The sequence below is a fragment of the Chrysemys picta genome, chromosome 14 (assembly GCF_011386835.1).
Source record: "Chrysemys picta bellii isolate R12L10 chromosome 14, ASM1138683v2, whole genome shotgun sequence".
NCBI classification, from domain to species: domain Eukaryota; kingdom Metazoa; phylum Chordata; order Testudines; family Emydidae; genus Chrysemys; species Chrysemys picta.
In genome coordinates, this window is record NC_088804.1 from 37,820,148 (window position 1) to 37,843,315 (window position 23,168).

General features: G+C 42.4%; 1 long non-coding RNA gene across 1 annotated transcript in view; it reads left to right on the forward strand.

The window, feature by feature from the left end:
• Positions 1 to 239: 239 nt before the first annotated feature.
• LOC135975637 (uncharacterized) overlaps positions 240 to 23,168 on the forward strand; it is a 56,060-nt gene continuing 33,131 nt past the window's right edge. Inside the window, exon 1 of the long non-coding RNA XR_010592615.1 lies at positions 240 to 583. This is a non-coding gene — a long non-coding RNA (uncharacterized LOC135975637). The remainder of the gene's footprint in view (positions 584 to 23,168) is intronic.

Sequence of the window (23,168 nt, forward strand, 5' to 3'; positions counted from 1 at the left end):
CACACACCCAGCCCCCCCGCTCCCCGGGTTCTGGCCGGTGTGACATGGCATAGTGTTTCGTATTTTCAGCTGTGGGGGTGACCCTGGATAAACTCTGCCGGCGCCAGTAGTTTTCCTTCCTTTTTTACAGCTGTCTCAGGGCCTTCTTTGTTGATTGGTCCAAGGGGGCTGACAGAATTTTGATGGCGGAAGGGTCCTTGCTGTATCAGCTTTGTTCAGAGGGGGTCTTCCTTCTGGTGTGCTGGCAACAGCAGGCTGAGCACAGAGGCTGGGGAGTCCTGGGGAGCTATGTCACACAGTGTCTCCCTCAAGTAATGGCTGTGCATCACCCTCCCCAACATGAGTGAGCATGCAGGCAGACACGGCTGCAGCCATCAGCACTAACCCAGACAGAAAGCGCACGCAGAACAATTACAGACAATCGAAACTAGCTGGCAAATGGTTCCTGAAAGCTCTTGTAAAACAATATGATCTCATTTCACAAGACTCTCTTGCCAGATGGCATTTCTCTCGCTTAAAAAGAAAGGATCTCCGTTAAATGGGGAAGAGCAGTTGAGGCTAAATCATAGTTGAAGATACCCAGGTGGGTCGCTTTTGCGCATTATTTGTGGGCAATATTATGACTTTAAAAATGAATTGCAAGATTGTTGTTTAAAAAAAGGTTTCCTTTAAAAAAAAATGCTGATAGGTGGATGTCTTATAGGGAGAGAAGTTAGGAGTTCAATCTGTCAAGCTTATCAAAAAGAAGTACAAGAGGTGACTTGATTACAGTGCATAAGCACTGTCATAAGAGAAAATACGAGGTACTAAAAGGTTCTGTAAACTAGCGGAAAAAGGCATGAAAAGATCCGGTGACTAGAAGCTGAATCCAGACAAATTTAAATGAGATAGAAAGCAATTTTTTATGGGTGAAGTTGATTAGCCCCTGCAACCAATTACCAAAAGAAGTGGTGAAGTCTCTATTTCTTAGAGTCTTCAAATCAAGATGGGATGCCTTTCTGGAAGATAGGCTTTAGTCAAACACAAGTTATTGAGCTCAGTATAGGAGTAACTGAAAAATTCTATAGCCTGTGTTATACAGGTGGTCAGACTAAATCAGGGGTCGGCAACGTTCGGCATGCGGCTCACCAGGGTAAGCACCCTAGCAGGCTGGGCCAGTTTATTTACCTGTTGACACGGCAGGTTTGGCCGATCGCGGCCCCCACTGGCTGCGGTTCACCGTCCCGGGCCAATGGGGGCGGCGGGAAGCCGCGGCCAGCACATCCCTCGCCCACGCTGCTTCTCGCCGCCCCCATTGGCCCGGGATGGTGAACCGCGGCCAGTGGGGGCCGCGATCGGCCGAACCTGCCACATCAGAAGGTAAATAAACTGGCCCGGCCCGCTAGGGTGCCTACCCTGGCGAGCCGCGTGCCAAACGTTGCCGACCCCTGGACTAAATCATCCAATGATCCCTTCCAGCCTTAAAGTCTATGCCAATGACTGTCTTTCTTATACTTAAGAAATGTATAATGTATACTTATACATTTTCCAAAATGGAGCAGTTATTCTATGTTCTAGAGGGTGCTACTATAATATTAATATTCAATAATAATTATTATATATAAGATCATCTCAGTAAGGTCATGCATGATTGTTAGGTTTAAGCATTGTTGACCTGACATTTTATGATGGGAATAAATTATTTTATACCAGTGTTCCAAAACTGGCATAGAGAAGCAGGAACAGGAAAAGGAGATGGTTCAATCATCAGTTTGTTTCTGCCCTCAGCAGCAAACCGTATGCAGCAGATTGACTGAGAATTTTTGCAAGAAGGGGCGGAAGACATATTAAATAGAAATCAATAGGAACATTGACTGAGGCCAGTGTGATCGAGCCGTATTTATGCCCCAGGGTTAGTGTGGTGAGTAGAAGTAGGTAAGAGGCAGGAAGCCACCAATGGAGCTTGAAGCCCAGACCACAATGGTAGAAAGAGAAGAATCTACAGCAGTAAGAGGCAACTTTAGGGTCTGATCCAAAGACCATGGAAGTAGTCCCATTGACTTCAATGGACTCTTAGTCATGCCTTTATGGAGGAAAGGGAGACTGTAAAGTGGTGGACTAATTCAGGGCCTGTGCATCAAAGAACATTCTCTAGCCAGAGGGTATCAGTCTCCTTCTCTTCAGGGACTCGGCTTAATTTCCTCAAATTACACAAGTTCAACACATCAGTCATGTCCCTTCCCTTTAACCTGTGGTCTTCTTCAGGGATCTATCTACTCCCTGCAGGATTATACTCCACCATCAGCCTGGGAGTCAAGGCAAGCCTCTTCATCCCCTTCTCCTTCCTAGCCTGCTCCATACAGGATTACATATGCAGATGGCCTGCAGGAGTTCCTGGGTCAGGGGAAAGAGTCTGGTTTATAAGAGATGAAACAATAGTTTGAATATCACCTGGTCCTAACAAAAGCACCAACAGCTCAGTTGCTGGGGAGAACTGCAGGACGTAGGTAGGTGCCTGCAGGATAAACCAGACTCTTTCCCCTGACCCAGGGTCTCCTGCAGGCACCTCCTGCAGTTCTCCCCAGCAACTGAGCTGTTGGTGGCTTCTGTTAGGACCAGGTGATAGTCACACTATTGCCCCATCCCTTGCCTCACAGACTCAGCTAGGAGGCAGCTGATTAGTCATAGATGGGACTGGGGCCCAAAAGGGCCAACAACCCTCTGACAGAGGCCGTTAAGTTCTGAAAAGTTCTGAAAGCACAACGATGGAGTAGAGGTGGTCGGAAAATTATGGAGGGCACATTTCTCCCTCAGAAAATGCTATGATGTCATTTCATGGAAATGTGGATTTCGACAACATTTCGTTTAGAAAGAGAAACCGAAAAAAGGTTTGATTTTCTGTTTTGAAATGCCACTTCATTTCAAATTGTTTATTTTATATTATTTAATGTAAAAAATGAAAGGTTAAAATAGGAACAAAACATTTTGATTTTATTGAAACTAAATGTTTTGATTGGACCAAAATGATTTTTTTAAATTTTGTTTTGTGGGAAATGTCGAAAAAAGTTTGTTTTCATTCTGTTTTGGAATGAAAAACGTTTTGAAATCACGGATTTTTCCAGCAAAATGAAAAATCTGGTTCCTGCCCAGCATTAGGAGGGGGAGAACTTCAAACCTGGTGAAAGCAGGGCAACTCCATTAATGGCTGGAGTTCCTTACACCTCGATTTGACCTGTAGAGGCCAGATCAGGAGAGAAGAGAAATGGAGTCCTGGCAGCAAAGAAAAAGATGGGGTTGTGAGAACAAAGTTTTTGGTGGTGGTCAGTGGTTCATTTGTGCCAGGGTTTGCTAGGGCTGAGCCTCTAGACTTGGCAGTTCATCACCCCAGCACCTCTGGGTTTGCTGCATCAGTTATGAATGTCAAAAAATGGCTTGAACCCCGGCACCTAATTGCTTGAGCCCCTGCACCTCTTCCATTACAAATTAAACACTGGTGTGGGTGTGGAAGAGAGCAGCTGCTCATTTGAAGCAGCTAGGAAGAATATTTTCCTCTCAACAGGGCGTTGCAGGGTGGAGCAAGTGGAATGAGACCTCTAAGTTAAGTTGGAGCTCCCAGGGTTTGCTGAGGGAATGTGGTTGTAAAAGACCATTTGGGGATTCAGCTATTTCCCTGGATGTTGGACTTCTCCAGACTTAGGCTTCTGAGCACATCTGCGGGAGTTGGTTTTTTGGAACCGTCTCCCCATCAAAACTTCAGGGCTCAAGTTCTCAATTTCAGGCACAAACCAAACCCCACAGGGCTCAGACATCTCTGGGGAGGGGGCAGAGAGCTGTCATTGTGTCGCACAGTTCCCACTGTGTGAGGCTGTGCACCTCCCTAAAGCACTAACAAGCAGGGGGCATTAGTGCGTCTTTAATATTCATTGTTTATTTTCCTATTTTCATTGCTTGTATCTGAAAATAAATTTGCCTTTTGACATTTAGATTCCTTTCCCCAATCTACACACACACAGAGCAGGGTAGGATTTTCAAAAGCACTTCAGTTTAACACGGCTTCAACTTGCTCCCAACCTCTGCTCTCTCCAATGGGAAATTCCCACCTAGATTGTTTTTGAGCAGAATTGTTTCCTATCACATCAGTTCAAGTCATCTTTTGACACCAGCGTAATCAGTACATGGAGAACCGTGTCTGTTAATCGATTGCACGTGCAAAACCAGCAGTGAGAGCACAAAATATTGTATTTTTACAGATTCAGCAATAATACTGGCCATTTAAACAAATATTTAATTTCTTGCCAATGGAGTTGTGACTTTCAACCCAAAATTGAAATCTGAAGGACTTTCCCTCGTATTTAGAATTGAGTGGGCAAGATTTTTGTTTTGTTTTATTTTATTTTAGATTCAACGAATAATACAGATGTATATAACTACTGCATTTTGATTTTTATCATCATTAATATTCTTAAGCCTGTGTACAAGAAATACTTTTTGATTGCTGTTCTATGAAAAAAGCTAGGCAAAAACAGCTGCCCACATCATTCATTTACTTTTAAAACTGCTCAGTAAACTAACACAATTTAAGTCTTCAGATACCATTTTTTGCGGGGGGGGGGGGAGGGGGGGAGGGGAGGGTTGTAAGCTCTTTGGGGTGGGGCCATTTTTTGTCCTGAATTTCTACAGCACCTAGCGCAACAGGATCCCTTATTGGGGCTCCTCAGTATCACTCTGATTTTAAGTGTGCATGGAAGTATATTACTATTTATATTGGTTTGCTATTATTTTGGTCCCTATTCTCCCCCATACAGCCCAGGACAGCAAGGTATTCAAGCATGTGCACAAGCTTAAGTAGGGGAGTTACCTCATTGACTTCAATGGGGTTGCTTATAAGAACATAAGAACGGCCATACTGGGTCAGACCAAAGGTCCATATAGCCCCGTGTGCTTCCGACAGTGGCCATTGCCAGGTGCCCCAGAGGGAATGAACAGAACAGGTAATCGTCAACTGATCCATCCCCTGTCGCCCATTCCCAGCTTCTGGCAAATAGAGGCTAGGGACACCATCCCTGCCCATCCTGGCTAATAGCCATTGATGCTTAAACCTAAGGATGCACTTAAGCTTTTTGCTGGATTGTTGCTTAACTGGGAGCTCCAGGGGTTCTTTGGGTTGTGGGACAGTGTTGAGTGCCACGGTTTGCAGTCAGGTCACCCTCCTTTTTACTTGCTGATTCATCAGTAAAGGTATCGGTTATTATGTGCCTCTCATCTGTTTTGCCTGCTATTAATTTAATATTTTTTTCCTACTTCCTTGCCTGTAAAAAACCCACACAAGTAATACAATAAGAAGCTTAAGGGTCAACGTTTTCTCAACTAAAAAACCCACCAATGAATGATTCCTCACAGCATGGTCTGAAAGGTTTACATCTATAATTTACACTGACATTCTAAGCGTACATCATTTGAACTACAGCCAGCTTTCTAGAGTGATTAGGTGACTCTAAAAAGGCAATTTTTTTTTACTTCCACTGAATTGGAGGCTACACTGCTGAAAAGACTTCAATAATCCAGGCTGTATTTATTTCCTAAAGCCTCACTTATCATTGTCAAAATGTTATCAGTCAACACACACACACACACACACACACACACACATCCAGAATCTTACTTCAATTATGTATAAAAAAATCCCTTCTGGAAATGATTTTTCTACAGTTCTCTCTATTTTTCACTTAAGGCTTAATTAATTTTTAAGTAAAAATTGTTTGCTACAATGAACATCCCTTGAATGGAATTGATACCATTGTGTTCTGAAGGTGGAGGACCCATTGTAGCAGAGTTGTATTATAGTTGGTGAAATAAAAGTATATAACGCACTTCATGTATATAGATATAAAGATACATGCTTAAGTCTTTCCGGAATCTGGGCCTTAATCATTATTTTAATACAATTAACTATAATCCACGGTTGTATCTACTACTAAATTGGATGATCCAATTTTTTGGCCTATAGCTGCAAAGTCTCAGAGTGAATATCACATCCTCAGCAAATAGTGCAGGACTGATGTGAGAATTAGCACTCTAATTTGGGTGATACTTTATAGAAGGTGGCCAGACATTGCTAATTATTTTGGTATTCATGTAATAACTTGAATCATGAGGAACTGATAGAGTAAAAACTTGCCTAATGAAATTCCAAGGAAAGTCTTTAGTTTGCTGATAGCTGAAAGACATCAATGCCAGTCACCATATTTTACATGGTGAACTTTCTATGACTTTGTGGAGTCAGTGTTCCTATGTACTGAACTTTCTCTGCATGGAATGGGAAAGTGGCAGCTAAGAAATCAGAGGTACTAAAAAATTGAGTTAGCACATTTATACCTTAGGGGGTTTAATGAGCTCGCGCCTGTTTTTACAGGGAGCTTTTCAGCCTACTTTGAACTACCTTAAAACAATAAAGTGCCCCCTTTTCAACAGCTTGGTTTAATGGAAAGATTTACTGTATTTTCATTCTCCTGCTGAAAAGTGATAATGAAGCCAAGTTCCGAGCTCTGTGTCGAAGAGGGAAGTTCTGTAACCATTTCAGAGAAATAAGGGGTTTAATATCTCAATTCATGCCACCGGCGTTGCCTTCTGGAAAGGGAAACTGGGTATTCCTCATAAACTATCGATGTGAAAAATTAAAAATAGGGAACACATTTATTTAAAAAAAATCCTTAGTCAAATGCCAATACTAACTTGCTTACTTTAAAAATGGGTTGTAGTAATAAAAGCAAAACTTATTGAATTTTAATGAACGGCTATGTTTAATCAGAGCACCAACTTCATCAGGCTCTTGTTGGTCCCAAGTTGGTAGATGTTTGCCATGTGTGCACCTACTAGCCCTTATTTTACTGGAGGGTTTTTTGATCAAAGATTTCAGACCAACACAAATGATGAAGGCTCATAAACTTCCTCTGCTGTAGACATAGGTGCTGGAACTAGGGATGCGTGGTGTGCTGCCGCACTCCCTGGATTGAAGTGATTTCCATTATATACAGACTTTACAGTTTGGTTCGATGGCTCTCAGCACCTCCACTATAAACATTGTTCCAGCACCCCTGCCTAAAGATGACCTGGCCTTACCCCAGTCAGCATGTTGTGAAATCTGTATACCCAACACCTATATTTCTCTACCAATCACCTTCCAACCTTCCTATTGTTGTCAGTGTATCGTGTCTTGCCTATGAGAGTACAGACATGAGCGAGTAGTGCCCGTGATTGTTGAAGGATCAGGGCCTTAGTCAGTTAGCTCATGATCCTTTGCCCACTTAAATCAATGGTAAAGCTCCCATTGATGCCAATGATACTGGGATCAGGCCCTTAACCACTAATGTTAAACAATAGGATTTAAGCCCCAGTCCTGCAAGCTTTTATGCATGTGCTTTACTTTAAGCACATGAGCATTTGCTCCACTAGGACTATGTAAGTGATTAAAGTTAAGCAAGTGTAGGTGTTGGCAGGACAGGAGATGTAGTTATAAAGAATAAGCTCATAGGTATGTCCTCCGCTTTCTCAACTGCAGGGATCCATTAGTTTGCCCTTTCCCCCACAATAGTGTATATTAGGAGAGACCCATTTTATATGACGCAGCTTTCAGGTGTCAACCCTTCAATGCTGTACATGAACGCTTGATGCTGGATAAGCATTATAAACTGCAAAAACCCCAACCGCAATGGGATTTGCTGAACATTTTACAATGTTTCTTTTAATTTTTGCTGTTGAAGGAAGCAAGCAAAACAAGCCCCAAAAGTGGGGATGTTACTTTTTGACGTGTTTTAACAAAGCACAATGACAGGGAATTTCTGTGAAAGAAATTTTAGAAGCCCGCTAACCAAGGAATAATAAGCTGTCAGAGAAAAGATCAAGCAGTATTGTCTGATTCATCTAACCAACATCAATGTTCCAGCTAACAGTAGACAGCACAAGCCAGATTCTTGCCCTTTTTATCTATTAAAAGCTACATTTATCAAAATAAGCAAAAAAAAATGTGAGGTATGGAATGCAGTTCATTGGAGGGAAGGGCTTTACTGGTCGATTGGTAAATTGAAACACATGGAAAAGTGCTACATGTAGGAACATGCTGCTGACTGTATTACTCATTTTTTATTGGTTAATCTCTAATAAGAACCAGCTGGTAATAAAGAACGGAGTTCATGGGAACCCACCCTTTGTTGAAAGCAGAGTTGGTGTCAATACTAGAAACACATGAGCACAAAGAAAACAGATGTAATTGGCTTCTGGAGGTCAGGTTACGTAAAGACCCCAGTGAGCAGAGGTGAGCCTTTGGCTGCACAGAATGACAGAATAAAATACCCATTACTTCTGTGTCTGCAAGTGTGTGTGTGTGTGTGTGTGTGTGTGTATGTATGCAGAGGAGATGACAATCAGAGATTTCCATCTTGGGTAGAAAGTCATTGATTTATGTCATTCAGAAAATGTGTCAGTTGAGCGGTTCCAAAACTGATGCTTATGAAGTAAATATCTTTGTCAGAAAACAATGACTGAGTAGGCAAAGAATCTGAGAATTGTGACTTTGTCCTGCATCAATGGCCAAATTCTGCTCTGAGTTTTACTGGTGTAATTCTGGAGTAACTGCATTAATTTCAATGGAATCACACAGTTATGTAGACTTGGCCTTAGATATTTATTTATACCTGCATATTAACTCAACATTGCTTGAAGTTTGAAGCCCTGACTCAGGAAAGCATGCATAACTACGCATTGACCCTGCATCACTACAGTGGGCATTAAACACATGCTTAAATGCTGTCCTTCACAGGTAGTCTGTCGCATCTTACGCGCATTTAACATGCGCGATTTCAGCTTTACGCGGTCAGCAAAAAGAAAAAACAAAAGAAAAAAAAAGAAAAAGAACCATTTTAATACTGTACTTACATAAGAACATACGAACGGCCGTACCGGGTCAGACCAAAGGTCCATCTAGCCCAGTATCCTGTCTGCCGATGGTGGCCAATGCCAGGTGCCCCAGAGGGAGTGAACCTAACAGGCAATGATCAAGTGATCTCTCTCCTGCCATCCATCTCCATTTTCTGACAAACAGAGGCTAGGGACACCATTCCTTACCCATCCTGGCTAATAGCCATTAATGGACTTAACCACCATGAATTTATCCAGTTCTCTTTTAAATGCTGTTATAGTCCTAGCCTTCACAACCTCCTCAAGTAAGGAGTTCCACAAGTTGACTGTGCGCTGCATGAAGAAGAACTTCCTTGTATTTGTTTTAAATCTGCTGCCTATTCATTTCATTTGGTGACCCTAGTTCTTGTATTATGGGAATAAGTAAATAACTTTTCCTTATCTACTTTCTCCACATCACTCATGATTTTATATACCTCTATATACTATATACTTGTAATGCGGGCGATTCCGCCCACCATTCAACTCAATGTGATTTTGACTATATGCAGTTTTCGCTTTACGCGCTAATCGCGGAACGGAACCCCTGTGTAAGATGAGACTCGCCTGTATGTTTTCCTGAACTGAGGGATAAAAATCTATTGGAAGACCTCTAAAATAATATATCAAGTGTGGAGAGGAAATGTCCTTCTTCCTTTCTTTAAGGAAAGCCTTTTGCACCAAGAGTAACCTTTAAATGTATTAGGTTGGAAACTTTAAGGTACTTGAAATATCAATGTCTTAACTTTTACCAATGTATATTTTGATTTTGTGTTTAAAGAAGCTCTTGTTCCCTCACCCTATCTGAGTCCCCTAATAAGCAATGCTACAATGAAGATATGATGCTCAATTTGTGATATCACAAATGTTCCCATAGCAAGACTGGTTGCTAGATCGGACTGAATAACTCATATGATAAATTTAACCTCTCTGTTAAGTGTCCAAATTAATTTTCAAACGTATCCCTTATTCAAAATTATTTGCCAAAAAATAGATTTATCTGCAGATTGTTTGGGAACAGTTTAGTATATGCTATTTGAAATTCAAGCTGAGTTGGATACCTTTGATCAGTCACATGGTATTGTTTCTATTCCTTGATTGGATTAAGGTAATTTGAAGAATTAGGATTCTATTGTGACTATTCATGGTCATGAGTTCAAAGTTCATATTCTCAAAATATTCTCTAATATTTGATTTAAATCCACTGTTTCCTGCCTGCAAATTTGTTTGAAGGCAAATACAAAAAGAGGCATAAATACTGCTCAAGCTAATTCAGAATTTGATTTTGATCTTACTTGCACTTCTCAATGGAATTATTCTGCATTTACACCAGAATAAATGAGATCAGAATCTTATCCTAGTTTCAGTATTTGTATTACAGTAGTGACTAAAAGCTCCAACAGAAACCAGGCCCTCCCTGAGCTAGGGACTATATAAGTACAAAGTGAGAAGACCTTGTCGCACAGAGTTTATAACCTAAGAGATAAGGCAGAATTATTATCCCCATTTTACAGTTTAAGGAACTGAGGCACACTGAGATCAAGTGACACAGGAAATCTGCATCAAAGCTGAGACTTGAAATCGGGTTGTCAAAGACTCAGTCCAGTGTTTCAGCCATAAGTCCATCCAGTGCTTCACTTGTAATGAAAGAGATGCTGGGACTCAACCAATTAAGTGCGCGGGTTCAAGCGATTTTTTTACTTTCATACCTGACACAGCAGGCCCAGAGTTGCCTGGGCTATGAACTGCCAATCCTAGAGGTGCTGGGGCTAAGCCCTGGCAAAAATTAAGCACTGAGTCTATGCTTCATCTCTTACTTGAACTGCTAATAGCAGAAATCTTTAATAAACTACCAGTATTCATCCACATCCGCTGACGTCACAGGAATACCGCGTGTATACAGAACACCCTGCCTAGATTAGCAAATCCTATCCTTTTACCCTGTCAAATCCATCCCACTCCAGTCTGACAGAGACTCCTTCTGACATTCTCTCCATTTCTGTCTTAGCAAAGCTGGTTTTAGACATGTAAAATGTTATGATGGCTTCTGTTCCTGCTGTGGCAGATAATCCCAGGGAGGTCTGAGACAAGAGAGCACCAGAAAACCAAGTGAGGTTTCTCAGCATTTAGGGACAACTCTTATTCTGACTGTGATCAATGGCAAAGCTCCCCGCTCCTTACAGAAGAAATTTCATACTGCAGCAAACATGGGGAAAAGGCATGGAGAAAAAAAATAGGCCAGTATTATCCTCCATTTCCTTCACTATTATTCCACATTTTTGGTGGCTATGTAAGCAGGAGGGATCTCCAGCAATTTCAACCCTTGCAATTTTATTACAAGTCTCATGATAGTTGGTGTTTTTCTTAACTCCAAAGCTCCTGGAGTCAGGTTATTATCTGGAAATTTCAGCTTTCCATCTTAAAAAACCAACCCACCAAAGTAAATTTCTAGTGGTTGTGCTTGTAGAGAAAAGCATGAAAACGTGATTTGAGTGTGACTTAAAGGTTCAGAAAATAGAAGACAAAAGAACACAAAATGTATTGTTTTAAAATATCTTATGATTTTTAAACCAATCTCATGATTTCTTTAAGAATATAAGAATGGCCATAGTGGGTCAGACCAAAGGTCCATCTAACCCAGTATCCTGTCTTCTGACAGTGACCAATGCCAGATGCTTCAGAGGAAACGAACAGAATAGGTAAACATCAAGTGATCCATCCCCTGTCGCCCATTCCCAGCTTCTGGGAAACAGGCTTGGAACACTATCCTTGCCCATCCTGGCTAATAGCCATTGATGGATGTATCCTCCATGAATTAATCTAATTCTTTTTTGAACCCTGTTATCATCTTGGCCTTCACAACATCCTCTGGCAAGGAATTCCACAGGTTGACTGTGCGTTGTGTGAAGAAATATTTCCTTTTGTTCGTTTTAAATCTGCTGCCTATTAATCTCATTTGGTGACTCCTAGTTCGTGTTCTGAGAAGGAGTAAATAACACGTCCTTATTTACTTTCTCCACAACCGTCATGATTTTATAGACCTCTATCGTATCCCCCCTTAACCATCTCTTTTCCAAACTGAAAAATCCCAATCTTATTAATCTCTCTTCATATGGAAGCCCTTCCATACCCCTAAGCTTGACTCATAAATTCTGAACACTTGTGCTTGGCAATACTTTGCCTGCTACCTTTTGATCCTGCAGGGCAGTTGAAGGCATGTAGCACCTTGTAGCATTGAATCCTACATTTGTTTTCTCTCTCCTATAAGATATTGGATGTGATCACTGAGTCTAACAAGACATGAGTTGTGGAGATGGGGGCAAAGGTGTCTATATGCCTGTGTGAGGATCCATAAATCTTGAACCCAGAGCTGTGGGGCTCCAGGCAACCATTACATTCCAGCCACTGGCTTCTTAGTAACTAGGGGGCCTAGTGGCTAATAGAACCTTAGACCCATCAGAGGCACTGCCCATGGGAGTCCTGATTGGAGGAGTGCCCAACACCACCGATTGATCCAGCTCCACTATTTAAGTCAGAAGGAGTCACTATAAGTTGTTGGTGCAACAATGAGAATTCCTGGCTGGCTGCTACATCGGACTTTGCCTTCTCACTTGACTCCTGAACCCTGCTTTCCTGACTTCTCCCTGGTTCCTGCTTTCCTGATCTGTTCCTGGTTTCTGCCTTCCTGCCTTATTCCTGATCCCTGCCCCTGGTCTCTGACGCTGACCCTTGGCTCAAGATTACTGACTGCTGACTCTGAACTGCAGCTCTGACTACAAGATCTGATGGCCCAAGCCCCGGTCATGACATCTTGGTATCTGGGTACTGCTGGAGGACAAGTGCATGCTGGGAGGACTAGAGAGAGCTGGCATAGAGCCCTGCTATACTAGGGACTGGTTGGGTGTCTGGCTTTGTGTCAGCAGATTGGTACAAACAGTGTATAGCAGGGGCTTGGATCTGGCCCTATATAAGGCTATAAACTGCTAATGAAATGAGGAACAGAATCCATACATTGTAAAATGCTTTTAAAATCTAGTCTGGCTAGTGTTCCCTATTCCCCAGTCTATGAAATATTTTCTTTCCTGGTGGACATACACACAAGAAGGTTTTTAGAAAAGCATTTGCTTCTGTTATTTTAAAGTTACCTTAATGCTTTTTGAGAAACTGGGGTTATAAAAAAAAAATGTTGGGAAGAAATTATTAACACAAAACTCAATAACATCCCCCTTGCAATACCTCAGAGAAAGCCTGAGTGACTGCAGCATTTACAAAAGGGATTCTAATCTGAAATGAATTTGCAGCTAATTCGACCTGTAGGCTAGTGACTCTGGGATTTCCTAGATAATACAATCCAGACAGTAATGTTGATGGATGTTAGGGACTTGCCTGTGTAACAGTTGTAAAGCTCTGTCATAAGAACAAATGAGGCATTATTGCTTTAACAAAAGTAATCCCACTGCACCAGTAAATTCTGCACTCTTTCAATATCACAGGATTATTTAGTTACAGTGATTTAGTGATGTATCTTCCTTCAAAAAGGAAACAAATATAGAGTGTTGCACCCCTCGATTTGCCATTTATAGGGCTCCATGAGAACTACTTTATATATATATATATAAATACACACACACACACATACAGAGAGTTAAATGTAGCAGAGTCGTTTTTTGTACGCAGATGGACAAATTAGAAGAAATGTAGCCAGATTATAGAAAGTGGTTTGGGGTCATGGGGTCCTGATTCAATGCTACTCTAAAACTTGCCTTAAGTAGGCAAAGAATCATTTTCTGATTTGAGGATATTAAAGCAAAAATGGCTTAATGTCTGCACCTCTTCCTAACCATTGGAGCATTAGCTGCCTGGCTATTCGTGACTGGCAACAATTTCTACACTCTCAACTAATGCCCAACCTATTTATGGACTTTGATTCCTACACCAATATCCCCATACATTATTCAGATGTCCTTAACGCCCTACAACCAGGACATTTGCCTTCGATACAGATGCAGTGGTTGGTTAAGGTGGCCTTGCTCATGTTTTTCTCTAGAAATCCATAAACTCCAGTAGCACTGAAAATTCAGAATCCTCCCCCCAACACCCTCTCCAACCAACCACCTTTATTCCTTTTAAATGTTCTCAGGACATTCATTTCTTTAGGTAACTTCCCACCATAAACCTCAGTGTTTCCTCTTCATTCTCCAGTATAAAGGATTATTTTCCTCCACTTTTTACCCTCATGTAGAACTTTCTGAGCAGCTCAAACTGAATTGTCAAATGATGGCTGAAGGTTCTCTGGGCTTTCCCTTGAGCTGCAAAGTTTGGAAGAGATTCAGATACATAGTTGGGCCAAATTCTACTTTCACACTGTCTTACTCCAGAGTAACTCCATTTACTTCCATGTTAGTGAGAGTAAAATTTGGCCCGGAGTGGGAAGAAATATGTTAAATTTACATATATTATAACTGCCTCAAACAGAACCTAAAGGCCTGCTGACTTGTTACTATTAATGCCCCTTCCAGACTTTTGAGGCTCTCTTGTACTACTCACAAGACCTCAGAATTCTGCTCACAGTTTGTGTTAACAATATCACTTTTCATGTAAGGTGGTCCTTCTGTTCCTAATTTTCAAGTTTTTCCAGTCTTCCCTCTTCCCTTTCCAGTAAAGCTTTGAGGAACGCAAGTGGTGCCCACCAGAGTTTGTGATCAAACTATTCATTGAATCCCTTTAGATATTTTTCTGTCCCTTAATTAGCCAACGGACAATTCCCTTAGTGCAGGGGAGTTCTCAAGTGGTATAAAATGGCTTAGGTGGTTCCTACACCAACTGATGCAGAGGGCATGTGTGGAATGGCCCCCTCTGCCATGCTAGTTCCCTACTAGAGTATGGTCCCATAGGAGATCATAGCTCAGCCCGTAAATAGCTCGGCATACACTAAGGCTGCAGGTGGGACTAAGGCAACTGGTGAATCAAGATGGCATAACGGAGTCCCTTTGCCCCCTTGTGTATCATCACAGAGCAGTGTATGTGGCCCTGGGTCTGTATAACATTGAAGGTTTTTTTTAACTGGACTTTCTAGGAAAGATTACACTTATCAGCCTGTCTCAAACCTTCCATATGTCAAAGGTTAATAAGAAGATGGTCGCAACACAACTTTAGGGGCACTTCCCCTTCAATAATTAATGTACACGTGTATTTTTGGCTTTTGAGAGAGACAAGGTAGGTGAGGGGTAATATCTTTCATTGGACCAATTTCTTAACTTAAAAGGTATTACCTCACCTCCCTCGTCTCTCTCATATCCTGGGACCAATACGGCTACAACAACACTGCAAAAAATGTCGGATTTTTATCCGGCTCATTGAGGAGACACTGTCCTTGGATGCATTCAGAGTGACCTACTGATAACTGTTAGCCAGGATTTTGCTTCTTTGTTGTTATTGTTGGAGTTTTCTGCAGTGTTTCATACAGTTAGCCAGGAGCTTGTGTCATGGGCAGTTTTCGTACCGCACTGTAGTGAGGCAACTGCCCACTTCTGGAAAACAAGGGTTAAAAGCAGCCCTGGAGAGTGAGAGCGGCTGAGTAAGTAGCTGACCACAGGTGTGGCCAGCTCAATCAGGGCCCAGCTGGCCCTTCTGAGAGAGCTGCAGGGACAGGATGCAGGAGTCTCACTCTAGCCCTGGAGTGGGAAGGGCTAGTTGCTTGGGAATAAGGTACTTACTTGAAGGTGAGCAGTGCTGGGGAAGGGCGAAGGGAGCTGGGGAGTTCCAGCCTGGCAAACCCCCAGGCTGCAGGCCTTGGGTAAGGCCAAAGCAGGTACTGGGGTTGCAGAGGTGCAGCCCAGGGATAGGGATAGGCAAAGGCAGCAGGCTCTAACACCTTGCCGAAGATGAGTGGCCATTAGAGACTGCAGTCTGCCCCAGCGAGCGGGGGCTAGATGATGACTTGCAGTAGCCACCGAGGCACGTGGGTTTACAGGGTTGGGGGTTCCCCTGTGAGGGGAGACCCAGAATGTGGGGGTACTGCTGGGGCAGAACTGTGAGTTAAAGGGCACTGGGGTCCGTGAGGAACACGGGGCCAATGGCAGGCGAGACACTGCCCTGCAGAGGGTGCTCCATACACTGGAGAGCTAATTCCCAAGATGACCAGCAGGAGGCACCGCACTGGTGAGTCTCGCTTCGCTACAAAAACAACAAGGAGTCTGGTGGCACCTTAAAGACTAACAGATTTATTTGGGCATAAGCTTTCGTGGGTAAAAACCTCACTTCTTCGGATGCTTCGCTACAGGCACTCTTTCCATTGCATACATAGTAATAATGATGACACATTGCACTTAGAGGACCCTGTCCTTTGATAATTTCAAAATGCTTCACAAACAATAATTATTTACATATCTCCAATACCTTATAAGTGAACTAAGGTGTACACATTTGGCACGCGGCTTGCCAGGGTAAGCACCCTAGCAGGCCGGGCCAGTTTATTTACCTGCTGATACGGCAGGTTCGGCGCGGCCCCCGCTCGCCGTGGTTCGCCGTCCCGGGCCAATGGGGGTGGCAGGAAGCCAGCACATCCCTCGCCCACGCCGCTTCCCGCGGCCGCCTTTGGCCCGGGATGGCGAACCGCGGCGAGCGGGGGCCGCGATCGGCCAAACCTGCCGCGTCAGCAGGTAAATAAACTGGCTCGGCCCGCCAGGGTGCTTAGCCTGGCGAGCCGCGTGCCAAATGTTGCCGAACCCTGGTGTATACCGAGATGTCTTCATCCACTACTAAATGCAGCCAGCTGTGGTGTAGAACGTAACAGAGACCTAACATTGATCATCAGGGTTACACAACAGTTTAGGATAGGAAATGACAAAAGACCATTTTCAATTGAAACAGCAGAGGGAATTGGCCCTGGACACATGGATTTTTAATTACTACAAGTTATCAGTGTGCTACACAGGAGTCTTTATTTCCTGGTCCCCACCCCAGGCAAAAGTAATAGGGTCAATGTTACAAAAGATTCATCCCCTTGTCACGTGCCATGGGTCAGAGTTTACTAACTCTACTAGCTACTGTTAAAGCCAAGACCTCTGTATCATGACTCAGCCAATGAAACAGTGCCTCCTGGCTCTATGCAACATGTTCATTGCAGGCTTAGAGGGAAGAGCACTACCAACTGAATCATCCCTGTCATCACTTTCTGCAGCACTTGTGTATTCTCTGGAGCCCTTCCATCCCGTGTGCTGGCTTGGCCTGATGGTCCTGAATGATCTACATGGGACCATAAGGTGCTTTTTGACCACTTGACCTTACATAGTTTATTGCTTTTGGCCCTTATGTTTCCTTTGTTGCTGGAGTGGCAGAGCAAGTTACCTTGGCAGGCATTAATCCAGGCTAGCCTGTGACCAACTCAGTTTGAAAGGTTTAGGATTGGTTCAGCTTCGACGATCCAGCCAACCCTAAATTGCTGTCCTTATTCCTAAGTGTAAATGGGCATTTAGGCAGAGGGAAAAATGGAGTTGCTTGTTCAGAGCTTCCTGCAGTTTCCCACTGGAGCTACCGACTACTCTGCTGTCTGTCATGAGTAATCCTGTTCTAATGCTTCACAAAGCTGGGATAGGGGATCCAGATGGATGTCCACTTTCCACTCCAGCAACGCACGTGTGCAATTGTTGAACCTATATGCACTGGGCCCTATTTTGATCCTATTGAAGTTCGTGGGAATTTTGCCCTTTGATTACAATGGCATCTGGACTTGACCATACCTGTTTCTATCATGCGAATGCCAAAATGAACTGTGGTAACTTGCAGCAGTGCCCTAGCAAGCCATATAGGTCACAGATTCATTTAACACACAATAGTTGTAGATGTCTAGATAGTCTTGTTGACCCAGATGAAATGTAAGGCAAAGGGAAGGTTTTGAAGAGAGCTGGGTAATATAAAAAAGAAAGTGACACATGCACAGAGATCCAGCAATAATCCCAAACTGATATTTTTAAATGCTGATTTTCTATCAGTCATGACATTTCAAACTTACCATGGGAACTGTTAGTTATTTATCAGCTTTTAAATGTGCATGTACAGGGAGGTCAAATCTCCACAGACTTCTCTTCATTACCCCTGTGATGACGAGGGCTATTTAACCGTGTTTGAAACTAAAATAATATTTTCTCCAAATGCTGGCTTTGCCAAATGCAAAAGCAAGATGACATTTGCTTGGCTTCAGCTGGGGTCACATACAAAGCAGCCTATAAACTGAATAAATATTTCAAACGAAAAAAGAAAATCATTAACCTTTTGTCATTAGCGTTAGCAGTTCTTTGAGCTGCTCAGCAGTTTGAAGTCAAGCACCTGCCAAAATAAGCATCAAGTGTTGTTACCCTCTTAGGGACAACCCCGTTCCATAAATCACAGCATTTCAATGACAGCTAAATGTGTTTTATATCATATAGAGAGCCTGTGTTTATGAATGTGAGATAAAAGGGGTTTAGCCAGTGCAAACACTGGAACTACTGTACGGAGTCTGGCTCTCTTTCATGATCCCCCACCCTCCCACCGTTCTTAAATGAGTTTCTATTGCTCGCGTTCATGTTTGTGAGCGCGGCTCTCAGTCTAATTCTCTGTCAATTTCGTCTGCAGTAACTTTCTTTTTAATTCCTTCTATTTAAAAGTGGGGCACTGACTAAGTAATCCCTATAAATGGCAAGCCGAGTAAAAAGGGGGATTGGAAACGTGGATTCTTTTGGGGCTGTCTTTGTTACAGTAGTTTGATGTCTTGAGACCTAGATACAAATTTGATATGGTTGTGTATTGGTAAGGAATGTATGTTGGTTTCAGATTGACCTCTTCCATATTTAACACTATTCTTTAAAAGAATTCAATGTAGACGCCATTATTCAGAAGCACATTAAGGGCCTAGCGCCTCATGCCTGGATTCCATGAGTAGACTCATGGATGGCAATGGGACAACTTGCATGAGTAGTGTGAGCAGCACGACACCCTAAAGACAGATATTGTCAGTACAATTAGCCCTGACACAGAGAGAAAAGAAGGATAAAGGAAAATAATCCCTTCTCCCTTGAAAGATCTGGCTTCACAAAAAACAATTTAGTACATAGTCCCTCTTTATTTCTTTAGTTTCAAAGGGAAAGAGGAAAATCCCAATGATTAAACCACAGGACTGGAGTTGGGAGATTTGAGTTCTGTTTCTTACTCTATTTGACTTTCTGTGTGACATTAGGTATATCATACTGGGCATGGTTTTCAGAAAGCCATCCTGTGTGTGCACTTGGACATCCACTTTCCACTCTCACCTCCAGCAATGCGTGTGTGCAAGTATTGTATTTTGCATGTGCACATGGCTAGACAGATCTCTTAAACACTTGGGACCTGATTCTGCAATCTTTGTTCATATTGAGTATTCAATGGGATTACTCACATGAACAAGTACTACTCATTATATGATTCGTGATTTGTACTTGTGTGTCGGATAAACCATGTGCAAAATAGATGCGAAGTTTTAGGAACACAAATGCACTTTATTCTGGAAATTGGACCTTAAACTCTGTGTCTCAGGTTCCCCAACTGTGGCGGAAGAAATTACCTATCTCAAAAAATTTTTTGAAGCTTACTTCACAGATGTTCAGAAAGCACTTAGATCCTGGGATGGAAGGTGAAAGAGGGGAGTGCCTATGCATTTTGTGACCACCACCGTTCTAGGGCTGGTATGAATGTATAAACAAAACAAAGTACATTAAGAATATACCCAGACTCTGTTTTGCTGATTTCTCCTCCAATAGGAAGTTCACCTGCAAGGTCTCAACATCTGTTACCGTTTGACAGAGGGACAACATGATTATAAAATGCAATGATTAATAGTTGGTTAGAAAAAGGTGTAGTTTGAAACACAAATTTAAACTTCTAAGATTTAGTTTATATTCAGAAGCTTATCTCTATAGCATTATGGTTTGAACCACCCTGAACCACACACAATTAAGGCAATGATAACAAATCCATAAAATAAAGGGTTTGTGGGTATCAGCTGCAGTTCACGTGACCATGGTCAGTTCATAACAGGTGAATGTTTTGCCATTGACTTCAAAGGAGCCAGGATTTTACCCTTTGTCTCTGTGTCTCAGTTCCTCATGTGTAAAACGAGGATAATAGTTCACAGGGCTGTTGTGAGGATAAATACATTAAAGGCTGTAAGGTGCTCAGGTACTATGGTGATGGGCTGATTGTGATGGAGTGTATAAACATCCCGAGAGCCCAATTAGCCCACCTTGTTGCACCTGGAGGGCATGCCAGTCTTAATTCAGTATGAGACCCATCTGGGAAGGAGCTGGGTGGTGGCCAAAAAGTAAGGAGTTCAGAGCAGTAGTTAGGATGGGAGACCCGAGGTGAACGCTCCTGGGTAATATGTTAAGGAATAAGGCCTGGGGAGAGGCAGGTTGGAATTCATCTCCCGGATAGAGGGGTTGAAGAAGGACCCAGACAGAGTGGAATAAGCTGTAGGAACCAGAATTAGCTTCTGAAGCGGCCCCTAGCGAAGGGGCAGGACTTGAGGGAAATGACTCTGTGGGTTGGGTGTCCTGACAAGAGACCAAAGGGAAATTGGAAGAGATTCAGAAATCTGAAGCCTATAGGGGTGGCAGTGAGTTGGTGCCATTGTTTTGTTTGACATCATTTGGTGAAGAGACTGGAACTGAAGACCCCAGCTGTGGCAGCTACATCCCACTGGTTTGCTACATCCCACTAGTGAAGGATATTATTCAGGACATTAAGAACATTGATGCACCAGGAGGGGCGGGACTCCAGCGGGACCTGGCTGGAGAGACAAGTCACCTACTACATAAGATGGATGACAATGCCAGAAGGGGGTGCTCTGGGACAGTGAGTGAGAACAATGCCATGAGGGAGCATGAGAAGGTCCATAACAGGATCATATAATTACAAAACAAATATCTATAGAACCTTCCTATATAACCCCAAAGGCCCTGGAATAAATTGTAACAGCTAACATGTTTCAATCAGCTATGTCTTCCTTTTGCATCTGAAATAAGCATAAGTATTTCCATAGTCCAGTATGAAGCTTCACTAAGGGTACTGCAAGAATTTCTGGTTCCCTCTTCCAACAAGACCATTACTGAACTGGGAAAGACAAGCATTATTCGTATGGCATCCTTTTACTGAAAAGTGTTTATGTATCAGGAGCATATCCCCCAGGAGAGCATGGCTACAGGTGCAAATCCCAGAAAGAAGTTTGCCACCCAGCTATTAACATAACGGTAGTTGCTTTCCAGATGTAGCTGATTCAGAATGTAATGCACTGCTTGTCAATTATACATGCTTGTGAGTTTGGCCATTTTACTTCGGTTAGAGAAAGCACTAATATGTTTATAAAATGCAGCTCTACATTCCACCAAATTGGGTCATATACTGTTTTCAATTTTAAACGCTCCATGAAAGCAAAGAAATGCTTGAGTGTTGCCCTGTCCTCCTCCTCCGCACATTCTTTGCCACCTCAGTTGTTAATTCCTAGAAACTATTGTCAAGCATTGAATTCTTGAGATCTCTGTGGAGTAGTGGATCATGGAGAGTGTTGGAGATATTTTCTGCTGCAATCCTTTGGAACTAGTCTCTGTTGCTGCAATCTTCATTACAACACAATAACAGGAAATGTTTCAGTGGCCTCAACAGTACTTGGCATATTATTTCACTATAATGCTTGTATTGTTTGAGCATTAATAAAACTGGAAAATGTGATATAATTAAATCCATTCTTCCTAAAGAGAAGACAACTGACCAAGATAACAGCAAGAGCAGCAAACTTGCATATTACTCAGTAAAAGGAGCATGGTCCTTCTTCCCAGCCACAGTGTATATGCTCTTTGTTTCATATCTTTGTGTGTAACAGCACTCTTAGTTAGGCCATCTATGGACCTTTGAATCTAAAGACATGAATCTGTATGGCTTGAGCTAAAGGAGTAGATCCATTGATTTGCAGACAGTACCAAACTCAAATCTCTTTTACATGGTCTTGTATCTCCACAAGTAGAGGTCTGTACCTTTAAATCCAAAGATCATAGGTTCAACCCCTACAGATGATCGGTGGTGCCATTGCACATGGATGTTGTATACTGTGCTCAGCTGGTTGGAAAACTGTTGTCAAATTTAATTTTGTTGAAAAATGGGGTGGAGGAATACTCCCAAAAATATTCATGAAAACATTTCCCCATTTTGAAACCAACTGTAACACTGAGAAAAGGAAGTCTTGGGGTATGTCTACACTGCAATAAAACATCTGTGGCTCAGTGGCTGGCCAATGTCAGCTGATTTGGGATCACAGGGCTCGGGCTGCAGAACTAATACAATTGCAGTATAGACATTTGGGGTTGGGCTGGGCTCTTGGACCCCATGAATGGGGATGGTCCCAGAGCCTGGGTTCCACCCCGAGCCTGAGTGCCTACTTTGTAATTGTATAACTGCACAGCCTGAGCCCCTGCTGACACAGGGCAGCCATGGGTGTTTTATTGCAGTGTAGATGTACCCATAGGGTGTCATTCCCTATGGGTACATCTACACTGCAATAAAACACCCATTCTACAGTATTTGGGTGGAGAATCATGCCCTGACACATGCCATGTAAAATTGTCTGCACTGGTTATGCATATAAACACAAGACAGATGTGCTATATTTGTCAATGCCTGCTGTGAGCTACTTTGCAGCAGTCCTAGCATAATTAAATCACAATTACAAAACGCAGTGGTAAAACTCAAGTATGTCCTGGTGGATCTACAAGATTGGAGCAATATAAGTAAAAGCCAGCAGTTTCCTCCTGGGTTGTATTCCATAAGTTACAAGCAGACATTTCCTGCTGTGAGGAGTTCCATAAGTCATTAACCCTAAATGTAAATTAGTATATTAAAAGTGATTATGAAATAAAACTCTAAAGCATGTATTGTGTTCATTATGCCATATTGGAAGAATGGACTTAAAGTTCCTAGATGAACTTTTTGTTTTTGGTTATTTAAATAATATTCTTAGTGAACTGGCTATGCCCACTCAATGGAATTAGGGCTAAGCTATTAAACAGCATAAAGTAATATTAAGGAGTACACATTATAACAGGGAGTTGCTAATTTAACTCAGTACAATGAGTGTTTTTGTTTGGCCTAGCTATATAGCTTTATGGGCTAAAACAATATTTCAGTAACATTTAGTCACATGAATGTTTCAACCTGTTACAGGAGAGTAAATT